Here is a 14689-nt window from a genome sequence, read left to right on the forward strand (position 1 = left end):
CTGGAGGAAAGCAACTGAGATTTTGCGAACATGTGACAGCGTAAATATTTAGTCCAGACAATAACACTTGTGCCAACTGTTTACAGCGATGCAGATGGTAAACAAAAGGGACCAGCATATGGAATATTGAAAGAGCACCTGAAGAATTATGACTGTAGTTGTTAATATCTAGGCGTTCATTGGGCTGCTGCCTAAACTGTGTTTTCTTATTATCCTTAATTTGTTAAACATGCAGAATAAACATCAGGGGATACTTTCAAATGAGTTAGTTGTTCAATGATCTGATGATATTTCGTTCCCATTTTGACAATGCCATTTGGTCATCTGTGTAACTTTGGGGAAACCAATTAATATCACTGAGCCTCTCTGTGATCACCTGTACAAAGGGGGGGAAGCACTACAGACGTTCCAGAATTATCGGGGTACCATATGAAACACGAAAGAGCTGGCACAAACACCGTCATCGGTTCTCAGCGAATAAAATCAAGGTGAGCTAAATAAAGGACAGTGTGTCAAACTGAAAAAAGTGTGTTTACATCTAAACATTTTGTGACACGAATGAGTTCACAGCCCTCCGAATTTTTGGCTGGCTCTCTCCCTGGCAATCTGGAGTGGAATATACCTAAATCATGTGCCATCCAGACATAGGCTCTTCAACCCATCAGGCGGCGCCTAAGAACACCTACCCAGGTAGATATGAGTTTATGGGATCAAGGGAGGTAGTTTCACAACCGGTGAAGAAAACCAATATGGGAGTTGTTTCTGCCTCTTGCCACAGACTTCTCCTGTAACGAGAGTCTGTCTTTTTGAATGTCTTTCTAGATGTAATTGGGGCCCCCATTTATTTTAATTTTCCTGATTATTAAAGGCATTTTATTATAAAATCCTATAACTGCATAATGGAGGTATGACCTTATCTGGCAGTTGTCTGATCCAGGCTGCCTCCTTCCTCACTAATGACCACCGCTTCCTACTTAAAGATTGCCAAGAATGCTCATATATTGATCTCCTTTGATCCTAACAACCACTGATCTAGGCAGACAGGTATTATAATTACCCTCTCCACGGCAGAGATGAGAAAACTGGAACTCGGTGACATTAAGTTACCTGCCCAAAGTCAGCCAGGGAGTTCATAGAATGATAGACTCTTAAAATGTGAGCCTGATTAGGTGGCCACAGGACATCAAAATTCCATGTATGCAAAGGACAAGCGCGTGATGTAAACGCATGAATCGGGCCTGGGGCAAGGCATCAGAAGGGAAGGAGTTTGTATTGTAAAAGGCACACCTGTCTAGTTGCATTGCCTTTTAGAGACGCTTTGGGACACTCTCAAATTGTCGAAGAAACAAAAACCTCTCAGGGTTCAACAGCATGCATGGGTCTTGAAATTTGATTTCTGGTTCTCTGAATCCCGGCAATCTTTAGCCCAAGGAGGGGGAATAACGTGCATGAGATCACCAAACTAGCACTTGCTACCCTGAGGCGACACTGAGGACAGGGCCTTCCTGCAGCCACAGCCAGGAACCCAAACCATATCTTCTCTCTGCAGACTGAGCTTCTTGCCAATGCGTCACACACAGCTCAAGGCAGGAGACAGGGCCAGAGTTTCAAGGCATTGTTTAGTGGTTAGTAGCACACCGCAGGCATCTCATCCCCTGTGAAGAACAGAAGCCTGCATTCTTTCCATTTGGTTTTACCTCAATGCTACGGGAAGGTGAATGGTGTTGCGAATGACCTATTTCCTGCTATTCTGACTCTCTCCGGCTGGCACGAGTCAGACGGCACCACCCAAGGCCCAACCCTGCCATGAAGACACCGGTAGGGGCAGTTTAACATTTTCTGAATACTTGGATCAAGTCTTGGAGCCGACTCTGGGGGTCAGGAGATGGTCAAGGCACAGTCTCCATGCCAAGAACTCCAAGGCTTGCTGAAGAAGTGGCGCCCATGTTTTTCTACCAAGCCCTTTAGCTAGGCAATTGATTAATCTTCATCAGGCCAAGATGTTGACAGATAAAAGGATCTATATTATCAGTTGGTTTCAACCAATAGTCTTTTCCTAGATAATGGCCATTATCCTGGAAAAATGACACCAGCAGTTCATCAAAAGCAACATGTTTCTGTGCATCAGTTTGGTTATGGTGTTTTGACGCCCCCCCCCCCCCCCAACACACACTCCCAGTGGCAAATGGAAATGAATCCAATATATGGTCTATGGGAAGTGGTTTTCTGCTGAAACTGTATGTAATCAAAAAATTGGACCCACTAAAATGTAAGAGATCCAGCTAGACAGGCCCTTAAAAAGATGAGTGAGGTGGTAGGTAAATCATAGTGGATAACAGACAAAGTCTTAAGTGAAAGTCCTCTCTTGTACAGATATAGCCAAGACCCAGGTCTTGCTCTATTTCACAGCCCCTGCAAACCTATGGAGTTTTAGGGTATAAAAGAACGCGTACTTAATTTACCCCATTTCCTTCTCACAGGTACCATTGTGGTAGGTGGGAGAGGGTTATTACTTCCCATTTTACAGATTAAAGAACTGACAAGCAAAGACATTGAGTGACTGGCCTCTGATAACATATATAACGGGGCTAAAACCGAGAGCCCAGAACTTCCAGCTCGAAAAGACCATCTGTCACAGTGATTCTTTCTATGGCATAGACTTTGAAGGAAAAGTATTCAAATTCAATCGTGTGCTATCAGGCATCTGTGTAAGTATGCATTTGTTTTTCTTACTTACATATACCTATAGAGATAACAGCTTTCTATTTAATTTCCATGCCCATCTAATTAGCAACTGGTCGCTTTAACATAACCTTACAACTTTGTCTGATTCTGTTCTGTTTTTTTTTTTTTTTTTTTTTTTTTATGGTCATGGTTATTTCTATTCCCTATAGGCACATACCTCAAGAAAGATAAGTAATAAGTAATGGAATATTTACAATTAGGTCTGTTAACCTTAAACTTAATAGTATAGTTAACACAATATTTACAAATAGATTTATTAATTCTAAACTTACAAATAGACCTCATCGGAGCATTTGCTATGAAATAATTTTAGTGTCCACCTCAAAAAAACTTCAAATTTCAAGTCTGAAATGGTTCCATCATAGTGTCTTCACTCTACGATTAGATTTTGTTTTGCATACTGTATAGTATTAAGAAACCCCATCCACTTAAAAGCAAAGTATGTTCCAGGCACATGATAGCAGTGGGAGCCTAAAGAATGAACAAATACATCCAAGCCATATTGATTCTCCCAGTCTACTAGACAATCAGATGGGCAGTGTAGTTAAATGTGGTGTAATGACTGACATAACGAGGTTTGTACAAGGAACTGGGATAGAATAGAGAGAAGGAGTGAATCAAGGAAGGCAATCATGTAGAGGTTGTAGATGAGATAGATCTTAAAGAATGAGTCAGGTGGAGAAGTGGTTTTCAGAAGGGGATAACGGTAATCATAAAAGAGGATAATAATAATAATAGCAATAGTAAGAGCCAAATACATTCATTCTTTACTCCATATCATTCCTTCATTTGAGTGTCTTCCAACCCCCAGGTGACAAGCTAACTCTACATACGTACACTAAATCACTCTACTCTTACAATAACCTTGGAGCTAGGCATTAGCCCTGTGGATAGGAGAGAGAAGTCTAGAGAAGTTAGGTCACCTCTCCAATATCACGTACTAAGTGGCTGACGGAGCCAAGATTCAGCCCACATCTACTAACTCAAGAGTATGAGATTGACATGCAGGATGGTTAGGAATGGGGAAAGAGGGAATATGAGTTTAAAACATGGCTGGAATACCATTGGAAAGGAATCTGTCATCCTTCAAAAACAACACAAAATTAGCCATTCAAGCCTTCTATGCGGAAAGAATCCAAGGGTCAACAACACGACAATGGTTTGTAGGTGAGGGGGTAAAGGTAAGGAGAGAACTGAAATCTGGGAATAAAATTCTCAACTTTATTTAGAGCCAGCATAGTTTATGGACTCTCTGCCAGGCTAGTAGTTATGGGCAGAATGACAAACATGAGGATAAGCTGAATCATTTCCCATTAAGAAGCAAACTACAAAGCAAATGGCCTGCCATAGAAGCAGAAGTATTGATTGAGCATTTAGTGCAAATGATGGAACACTAATTAATAACTGCAGCTGTCAGGAAGCAGTGATTGTTTGGTTTCCATATAGATTTCTACCCTTCACTTTCATTTGCTTTAATGTTCAAAGCTTTGTTTGATGTGAATTTAATGCTTCCTTTTCTCATTCTGTTAATTCTTAGAGTATTTTGTACTGTATCCTTTTGTGTATGTATGCCTTTATATATTTTTTCCTTCTTGCATACTTATATTTATGGTCCAGGAAGTCTGAAATTTCTTACAAGTTATAGTTTTGAAAATCAAATGAAGTATTTCAGAGAGGCGAATGAATTTCAAGGTGAAGGTCACCAAAGGCATTTCATCTTTGGCAATAACTTTGAAAGGAGGGACACAGGTCAGCTTGAAGAAATCAACATTAAGGGTATGTGTACATATTAAAAGAAAGGGAACTGAACCAACAGAAAAAAAATGAGGGCAGAAAAAAACATCCCGATAACATGATTATGATGTCATGGAGAAGATTTTTAATTAAGTGGCAGAAATGAGTAAAAAAATGAAAGTCATATTCTACAAATCAAGAATGGCATAACAAGGGGACAGTACATATTTATAACCAAACTCAAACAAGATGTGTTGTGGATGTTAGGTTACTTATTTTATTATCAATCAAAAAAGTAAAAAAAAAAATCGATCAGCATTCTACTGGGGGTGGTGTTAAAAGAAAAAAACCTGGCACATACGTTGGCAGATCATCAACTATTAATAGTCTGTTAAGGATAACACTTGATATAAATCAGTCTGTGTCTCCAACTGTTTTCACAACTTTGACATCATGCATTTTTATGTTTTCCACTTTCTGCATATATATGTATATATAGATATAAACATACATATACACATAATGTTCTTAATCTGTACAGATAAATAAATAAATAAATAAATAAATAAATATATGTATATGTATATGTATATGTACATATATAGACAGACAGAGACCTTCCTCAACTTACAATGGGGTTATATCCCAATAAATCCAGCATAAATTCAAAATACCGTAAGTTGAAATGCATTTAACACACCAAACATTTTGGATGTCATAGCTTGGCGCAACCTATTTTACACATGGTCAGAACGCTCCCATTAGTCTACGGTTGGACAAAATCACCAAACACCAAGCCTATTTTGTAATAACGCGTCGAATATTTCATGCAATAGATTGAATACTGTAGTGAAAGTGACAGTCCCAATGGTTGTTAAGCTTACGGGCTGCTGACCCTCAGGATTGAGTGGCGGACTGGTTGCTGCCCAGCTGCGTCACAGGATAGGGCCACCCAGCATGTTGCTAGCCCAGGAAAAGACCCAAATTCACATTTGGAAGTATGCTTTCTACTGAATGTGCATTGTTTTTACAGCACCGTCAAGTCAGCAATGACTGAACAATGGTTCAACTTACGACTTTTCAACTATCACGTTTCTTTTTGTCTCCTAGAATTGACTGGTGGTTGTTAGTTTCTGTCTTTACCTCCCACTCCTAGATTGGTTAGCTCCCAATTGTTATCCAAATCCTCAATTCTCCCCCATCTGCCCCTTGCTTTCACTCATCTCCAACTCCTCCAACACTGCCTTCCGGTGTAAATCAGCATTCCTGCCTTGGTGTCTGGCCGGTTCCTTTCCGCCTTTGTGGATGGCATTCTAGTCCTTTCGGGTCCTTGTGGCTTACCTCTTGCTCTTGTCAAGCTAACTCTTCTAAGCTTCCAATTAACTGTGGAAACATGGTGTCTCTGCTATAAAACATTGACCTTTTTTATCGCTCTGAAGCTTCAGACTCACAGCCAGACTGTGTTTTCCCAAACTGCCAGATGTAAGTTCCTGGACCCTGAACAGAGCTGAAGCATTCAAAACCTGCTTTTCCATCTGGCCCCCTTCATGCCCTGAGCTCCTCGTAAGATACGCCACATACCCATGGTTCTTCCTCTTGGTTCTCCTTAGCCTGCTTCACTCTCCTATCAAATTTCTCTTCTCAATCAGCAGTGGCTGGGACCAAGGGAGAGATACAGCATTATCGTGAATCAGACATAGCTTAATGCTGCGCTTCTGAAATATCCTTTCTGCTTCCGTCTCTGTGCTATTTAGCTAAGTGATGCTCTGGACCGCTCCATCCACAGGTTTGCTTCCAATTGAGCAACAGACTAACAGACTAGTTATGCCTTGGCATGACTGAGAGCTTGCACTAGCCCGTTTTCATGAGTAAGGTCCGCCATAACTTCTGGCTTGTACTTCTGAATCCAAATACAGACTTTAATCATTCTTGTATTGACAATTGATTCCCATCCACTCTACTAGATTTCTCATTTATTAGCACTAGCAGTTGGGCACGGAACTACATACACCTGCACTGGTGTTCGTGACTAGGAGCCATGGGGGTAAATACACAGAAATAAGCCTTTATAAACATGCCTTAGTGCTTCTGCCACCTGCTAGTACAGAACTTTAAGAAAGTCCTCATGAACTCTGAATCCTTTTCTTTTACAGAAAAGGGAATCGAGGCAGGCTTCCTCTCGAACACTCTGATTCTATGATTTGAAAAAGAAGTATTTGATCCACTAACGCAACCTTCCATTTGTCTCTACAGATCAAATCACAATTTTGTTACCTAGATAAATGATATTTATAGTTGTGATTTACTTGATCTGTTCATACATAGAAAATAATCCCCTCCAAATCTCTTAAAAGATCATGTTCAATTCCCATAGTGATTTAGAACCTTCCTACTTCTGAAATTTAATTTCTATTTCAAACATTCATAAATCAGCATCTGAATTTAAAAATCACTTTTTTTCTTAAGTAGAGACTGTAGGAACACCCAACTGCCATTACAAGGTGCAGTAATATACTTTCTAGAAATAGCACTCTCATGTCTTGGGCTACAAAGCTCCTGTATATGTACTAACTAGTATAATTATTTTTAAATTATTTTAAAGTATTTAACCTTCGGCCAAAGAGTCTCCCAAAAGGGAACAAAAGACGCTGCCAACATAATTGCTACTGAGCGGTACCTTCTTAATTTTGTTGAGATGCAGGTCTACTAAATAATTTGTCCAATATGCGATCACTGAAGACCTACTCCAGGTAAGACAATGGGTTACAATGAAGACGGCTACAGCAAGCAACAAGCAGAACCTAATGCCTCACAGCTTTGTGAGGGGAAGTACAGGTGTCAAAATCATACAATATAAGGTAGAGGGTAATATATTCTTAAATAAGAAGACAGGCTATCAATGTGCTTTGCCTTATTTCTTTGGTATTTTTATAGCGTTTTGTTTTTCCCAGTTCTTTTACTCAACTGTCACTTCTCAGGTCTCAGGTGTGAATACAGTAGCTTTATTTTTGGCTCATAAGCCCATCACTCATGGAATAGATACAAACAGGTGCCATAAATCATAGTTGCTGATGCATACATAATCAAAAATGTCGCTTTGTGTTACCTGTTCCCTGCATGAAATGGCAAGAAAAGCGCCATGCTTACCCTTCATACTTCTCCACCAATTATCAAGAATCAAGCTGTACTTTACGGCTGAGCCTAAAGAATTAGTCTTTGACAGATTAAGAGTGCACATTCTTATTTTGATTATGAAATAAATGTATGCACATAAAATCTTCTGTATACAGAATTTCCATTAACCGAACATGGAACTAACAACAGATCGAAATAAGAAATAGGAATGGAATAAAGTAAAATCTACGTCAAAACTTATTTTGACCTAAAAGTTCAAGGAGCAGGAATCTTACTGACACATAGAGGTGGTGTCAGGGAGTTGCAATGGTTAACAAGGCGACTGCAGCTGAGAACAGCCCCACTTTGGAGAATCAGGAATGAGGAGCCGAAGCAGATGTGTGAGGTGGCCATAAAGAGAAATGAAAGTCTGCGTTGGTATTCTGGTAGCTTGTAAACCTCCCCCTAAAGAACCAAGGTACACCCCGTGGCTCTTGGTCTTGGGTTCTAGAAATAACTGTGATAGGGAAAGCATCAGTGACGACCAAGAAAGGTCATGAAATACATCACCTCTGCCCCAATTGATTGTATCAAGAAATTACTGAATTTTCATATAGACTCAGAATTGCCAATTCTACAAGGCTGGCTGACTTTCACTGCAAAGACACACCTTGCCAGGCTATCCTTAAGCTCCATCATTGGATTTTTGCAGTCTGGACTTCAAGACAGTAGAATGCAATGCATTTTAATCTCCAACATCCAAAATTTGGACATTCAATGGCCTCTTGATCTATTTAGAATAAATTCTACATGTATTAGCAGGAAAAGCAAGAGTCTGTAAGATTAGAACCCTGATTCTCTCTCCAGCCTCAACGTGCATCACTGCTCCCCTTACTGATTCTGATCCAGCCATCTGAACTTTCATGACTCTACTTTACCAAGCCCTTTCCAGGCTCCAAGACTTCCTTCCTTCTGGAATTGATTTTCCACAATACTTTGTCTAGATAAATCCCACTATTTCTCAGATTTCAAAACCTTCACGGACGGCCCTTTCCTGGCCATCCAGGCTAGAAGATCCTCCATGGACCTCATTCTTTTCCTTCATATCACTTACTTATCACAACGAGTGGTTTGTATTTATTTACTTGCTTACCATCTTCCTTTACTGCTAGGCTATAAACTTGGTGGGGGCAGGAGCCCTTTCTGTTCAGTTTGGCAATGTACCACCAGCACCCACAGGGTACAATGCGATGCATCCATCCCCTACCACAGTGGTTCTCATCCTGGAGGATTCTGCTCCTCTTGGACATTTGGCAATGTCTGGAGACATTTTTGGTTGTCACATCTAGTAGGGAGATTGCTGGCATCCAGAGGCTAGGGGTGTTGCTAATCATTCTGCAATGCACAAGACAGCCCCTGCAACAAAGAATTACCTGGTCCCAAAGGTCTATAGTGTTTCTCTGCCCAAATCAAATTAACATACTGAGGCAGAGGTCAACATCTCCCCTACACGCTTTTTCGACAAAAGCTGTTACTGAGGCATTGCCAAAAGGGAAACGTTTGAGCCTCTTAAAATTATGAAATAACCCAGGGATAAGCATCCCTCCTGGACAAATAATGCAGCAGAGAGGTCCCTTCTTTCAGCTGGGAGAACTATATCTGACCCTCTTTTGAGAAAAATCTCAGTATTTTATATCCTGAAATATAAGAAAAGTGGTACAACAGGAGTGCCCTTTAAAGAAAAGTAGTCCGTAAAGAAGCTTTTGAGACATCTCTTCTCTACTCCTAGAGTCTATACATATGCTTGGGTTTTGCTCACCTTGTAGATATATAGTCAACAGAAGATACTGAGACAGGGTTCAAGGGCATCTCTATCCTAATACCCAAATATTGAACCAGATTAAATTGTTACCTTGTCAGCTACTAAAAGTTCACTGACTGCCCTTCATGGCGTTTAAGTCAACTTGACATGTGTAGGACATGGGGAATGTTTGATACCAAATAATCTTATATTAGTCTAGTGTCCCCTAACTTATTTGGCAGATGTCTGATACAGGTTATGTTCGAGTATACACTATTTGTAAGAGTCTGATAGTACCATGGGTTTAGGATCTTTCTATTAACTGTATTCTAACCTTGAACAGGTCACTTGGCTTATCAGCTTCTTCAACTGTCATGTCAAATGACCATTTCTCAGATCCTCTCCAAATTCACTATTCTATATAATAAATGAGTATCTGCACTTAATAGGTTTGGGTTCCAGCTTATATTATCTAAAACTTATTTTTATTCCCCTCTCCCATATATGACTTCCATAATATAATATAATTTCTGGGGTTGGGCAGTGAGGCTAAGCTTTTAAAGTATGTGCCACACATTAGAGATTGGGAGCATAATTAAGCAATTTTTACAGTGAGTGGAAATGACATACTTTAAAACTGACCATGTGTGTCAACGCAAAAACATTCTGTCTCCAAGCCTGGAGTGTATAAAATGTATTTACCACTTGACATTATGTTTCCTTCTCTTTAGAGCTTAACTTCTTGTGTTAATTAATTTCTTCAAAGACAATTTGGAAATACCATTAACCCAACAATCAAAATGGAATGCACATAAGACCTACGGAAGTCTCTCATTTAAAATATTTGAAGATGGAATGAGAGAAAGTACTGATGGACACCGTGTATTGGAGAAGAAAATAAAAAATAAAGAGAGACTTGGTGCAAAGAAGTGAGAGAGACTGAAAGACAAAAAGAAATTCAGAAATAAAGTAAATGCAAGAAAAAGCTAATACAGGTGAATGTGGAAGCAAAACAACATCACAAATGTTCATGCTGTTGGAACTTCAGGATGACAATTATTATTTCTGAAAATATTGCACATGGCTTGATTTCTGCTTTCTTTATAGACATAACCAAATAAAGCAGTCATGCCATGAGACTATTATGCTTGACTAGCGCTCCTGGAGCCTTTTCCAGGGAAATGGCTGTTCCCTCTATTTTGCTGTGTTGACACCACATGGCTTATTTCAGGTTAGGATATTGATTTGTCAGTAGAACTGAAAATAAGACTGTTATTGTAGCTCTTATTAATCGACTAAATGTTAGTGCACAATAGGTCCAGAATATCTTACAAGCATAGATCTATCTGCTAACTCTGCTTCCTCCCCATAACTATAATGAGTTAAGAATTTATTGGAAGGATAACTTGCTTTGTGAGGGGAAAAAAAAAACCTTTGTTTTTAAATATCCCTTGAGGATTTGTTTCACATAAAAACAGAAACTATCAATATGCTTGTAAGGTCGACGACAAAGGTTTCCCGTGATATGTTAGTGATGTTGTCGATGCATGTATTATTTGGATGGAAATAAATTCATCTTAACTTTGCAGTTTTCACTATTGTGTACGTACGATGCTTAGCATGTTAAAGGTGGTTAAAAACAAGCATCTGAAAATTGAAATGGAAACCACACAAAATTAAGTTTTAGCAAAAACATGTACAAATATACCAATTCTACCACTATGAATAACTGCTATTAATAATCGGAAATGGGAGATTCTGGGTAAATGGGTTTCCAGATAGCTAAGGTTTAAAAATATATGGCTCTCCTGTCCAAAAAAGTAGCTTAGGCATACCTGACAATTTTCACCTAAATGTAAGGTAATTAAAAATTGAATAAAATTTAAAAATCTGGCCTTCAGTCACACTGGTCATATTTCTAGTGCTCAATAACCACATAAGGCTAATGGCAGCTGCAGTAGACAGTGAAGATACAGAAAATTTCCACCACCCCAGCAGCTCTGTTGGACAGCTTTGATATAGAGTATGTAAAAATCTTTCTCAGTAGCGGGTACGTGGGTGACTCACTCAGCTAAGCATTGGACTTTGGCTCAAGTCATGATCTCACGATTTGTGAGACTCAGGTCATGATCTCACAGCTTGTGAGTTTTGAACCCTGTAGCAGGCTCTCTGTGGTAAGCATGGAACATGCTTCAGATCCTCTGTCCCCTTCTCTTTGCCCCGCCCCTGCCTGCACTCTCTCTCTCTCAAAAATAAAAAAAAAATATTTCAAAAATCTTTTTCAGTAGAACTCTTTCTAAACAGTTTTCCAATACTCGACCCTTTTACTAGAATAAGAATAAATGACTTTTCCTGATTTATGTTTATCCACTTTTATCCAGTGCTTCAGAGGTAGTTAAGTACATAGATGCAGGATTAAGTGCGTTCCAGGTGCAATGGTTTCTCTAAGACTTGCTTTCATGAAAAATTATACAATTAGATTTTTTTCTTGTTGATTTCACAACAAAGAAGAAACATGTTTACATGTTTTCAAAGAAAGTACAACATAGCTACACGCCTTCAAAATTAAGTATATGATGAAAAGCAAATCTTCTTCAACATGATTATTTTCCATTCCTAGCAAAATTTATCCCTCTCCCTCCTTCTCTTTATAACTCTCTTTTGTTTTGACAAGCAATTCAACATAAATTTTACTCTTTTTTTTAATCAGTTTCCAGGTGGATCATAGACAAATTTTGTATTTTGTCCACTCAAGTTCTTTGCAATGCCGATTACTGGATATGAAAGACTGTTTCTTTCATGCGTCTAAGACTTCGTAGGAAGAATATTTTGGGAATGGCTTACTTCAAAACCTACAGATCTCTCAAGTCAGAATATATTTGCAAATATGATAGCAGAGTATATAACATACTATTAATTCTACTTCAGAAACATTTCTATATAAATGCAACATTTAAAAAAATCACATTTAGTGATATAAGTTGTATCCAAGTGACCAGCGGATTGAAATTCTTTATTATATCTCCTCTGTACAAGATTAAACTCTAAATAACACCCCTACCTGGAGGCTAAATCATTAAAATAATTTAGAAGGACAGGAAGAAAGCTTCTTAAAATCACACTTGGGACAGAGTCTGTTCCCTCCACAATTTGAAGGATGGCATTCCTAATACTTGACAACCAGCCCAACACAGGCCCGGCCCAGCATGACAAACATGGGGGAGGTGGGGCCAGAGCCCCACTGCTGCATGTGCTAACCACTGCTTCCAGAAGGCCAGCTGCTCTGCGGAAATCCTCAGGAAGAGCTGGGTGGCAAGGGGAATCTGGAGGACTAGGAGCAGGGGCTTTAACAAAAGTTGGGAAACAATACAATGGGTACAGCTTTCCTGAAGCATACCTGTTGATTATCAACCTTGTATACCTGTCTAGCTACAGAATAAATTTACGGCCATCAGATTAGCTCTGGTCTTATTTATTTTTTCCACGGAAGGACCAAATGGGGATGAGATCACTTAGGAAAAAAACAATTCCTTGTTTGACTTTTTTTTTTTTTTTCCAGGGCCTTGACTCCATATTATCCTGGTAAATAACATTAAGTAGAACATAGACATTTTCCCATGCTCATCTCTTTCGGGTTTTATACTGCCCTCCAATTCTATAAGGCCAGAATAATTTTATGTATGCTTTTAACTTTTCCTTAAAGGATCTTGGGACCCTTATTTTTGGTTGCCTTGTAAACATGTATGCAGCCTGCAGTATTTGATAAACTTGATCGTAGTTTTGCATCATGCTACAGGAAACTCCCCCTTGACTGCAGGCTTAGATTTACTGGTGTGCACATATGGGGGTCTGCCTGCACACAGGGTGAACTAAGGAGATTTCAAAGTAAACAAAGACTGATAGGTTATACTTCCTTCTATTCCTATATAGAAACAAATAGGTATTGCCATCAAAGATATATTAAAGGGATACAAAGATATCTCTTTGTAAATATCTCTTTGATCTCTTATTCTTCAAAATGTTCCTTTGAATACCCTGCACAGTATATTTTCACTGCCCAGCGGCTACTTCTTTATTGGCAGAGGTAATTTTTATAAACATGTAGGTATTGTGACTTCATGCAAAATTGAGATTTCTGGGAACCACACTCCCAGATAACTGAAGTGGCCAACTTACCTCTTCATTTTAAAAAAGAAGATGACTCTGGTCTGCCATGCAGAAAGCTTGGAAGTCATTTCTCCAGTCATAATAACACGAAAACAATTGAACAAACTAGAAGTCAGTGCTTCTTAGCTTAATCAGAGAATTGAGGTCAGAGACTAAACCAGAGTGACAGGCAAATACAGAGAAATATAGCAAACCAGAAGCAGAAATCACTGCTGGAACCAGCTACTGGGAGGAAGACAAGAGGAAGTAACTCATCACTGACTGAGTGCAGACTAGTTTGAGAGATAAAAACCCTAGGGCTCCAGCCTTGTGCAGGACCACCTCTAGGAAGCCCACCGGGTGTTCAGGGTAAACCTGGGAGAAAATATCCACGTGCTTTCAGCAGGGGGAAAGAAAGAAAAACAAAACAAAACAAAACATTTTGAAATATAACCAGAACATGCTGCTCTTAACAAAGGCATAACCTCCACTTTATTTAACCTTTATTTAAGGTCAAGCAGACTGGGGTTTTATCAGAGACCTTGGAGAAGACAAATAGCCAATCCCAGAGACCTCCACTGTTCCTGTATCGCATGGGGGGAAAACACATTGTGAGGGTCACACTCAGAGCTCCACACTCACGAGAGAGAGAGACCTAATAACAGAACCACAGAATGTTTGTCCTCTACTCACACTTCACCACACACCAACAGGACTTCTGTATAATAATGGGAATACAGTGGGAATAACCGCACATCTCAGATTAAACAACATTTGATTAAACAACCAATGTGTTAAAAAAGATCACAAGAGAAATTTTTTAAAATCTGGAGCTAAATGAACATGGAAGCACAACGTACCAAAACTTATAAATTGCAGCCAAAGCAGTTCTAAGAGGGAATTTCATAGCAGTAAAAGTTTGTATTAAGAAAAAAGGAAGAGTCCAAATGAACAACCTTACTTTACATCTCCAAAAACCAGGACTAGAATAGTATAAGCCCAAAGCTATCCGAAGAATGGAAAAGACAAAAATCAAAGTGGAAATAAATGAAATGGAGATGAAAAAGACAGTAGGAAAGATCAATGAAATTCAGAGCTTTAAAAAAAAAGATAAAATAGAAAAGCCTTTAGCTCCACTTACTAAGAAAT

General features: G+C 39.1%; 1 protein-coding gene across 1 annotated transcript in view; it reads right to left on the reverse strand.

Moving 5' to 3' along the window:
• The window catches only part of CNTNAP2 (contactin associated protein 2), a 1948817-nt gene that overhangs the window by 1421665 nt on the left and 512463 nt on the right, over positions 1 to 14689 (reverse strand). The gene's annotated exons all lie outside the window — the stretch shown is intronic.

This window comes from Acinonyx jubatus, chromosome A2 (assembly GCF_027475565.1).
Source record: "Acinonyx jubatus isolate Ajub_Pintada_27869175 chromosome A2, VMU_Ajub_asm_v1.0, whole genome shotgun sequence".
Classification (NCBI taxonomy): domain Eukaryota; kingdom Metazoa; phylum Chordata; class Mammalia; order Carnivora; family Felidae; genus Acinonyx; species Acinonyx jubatus.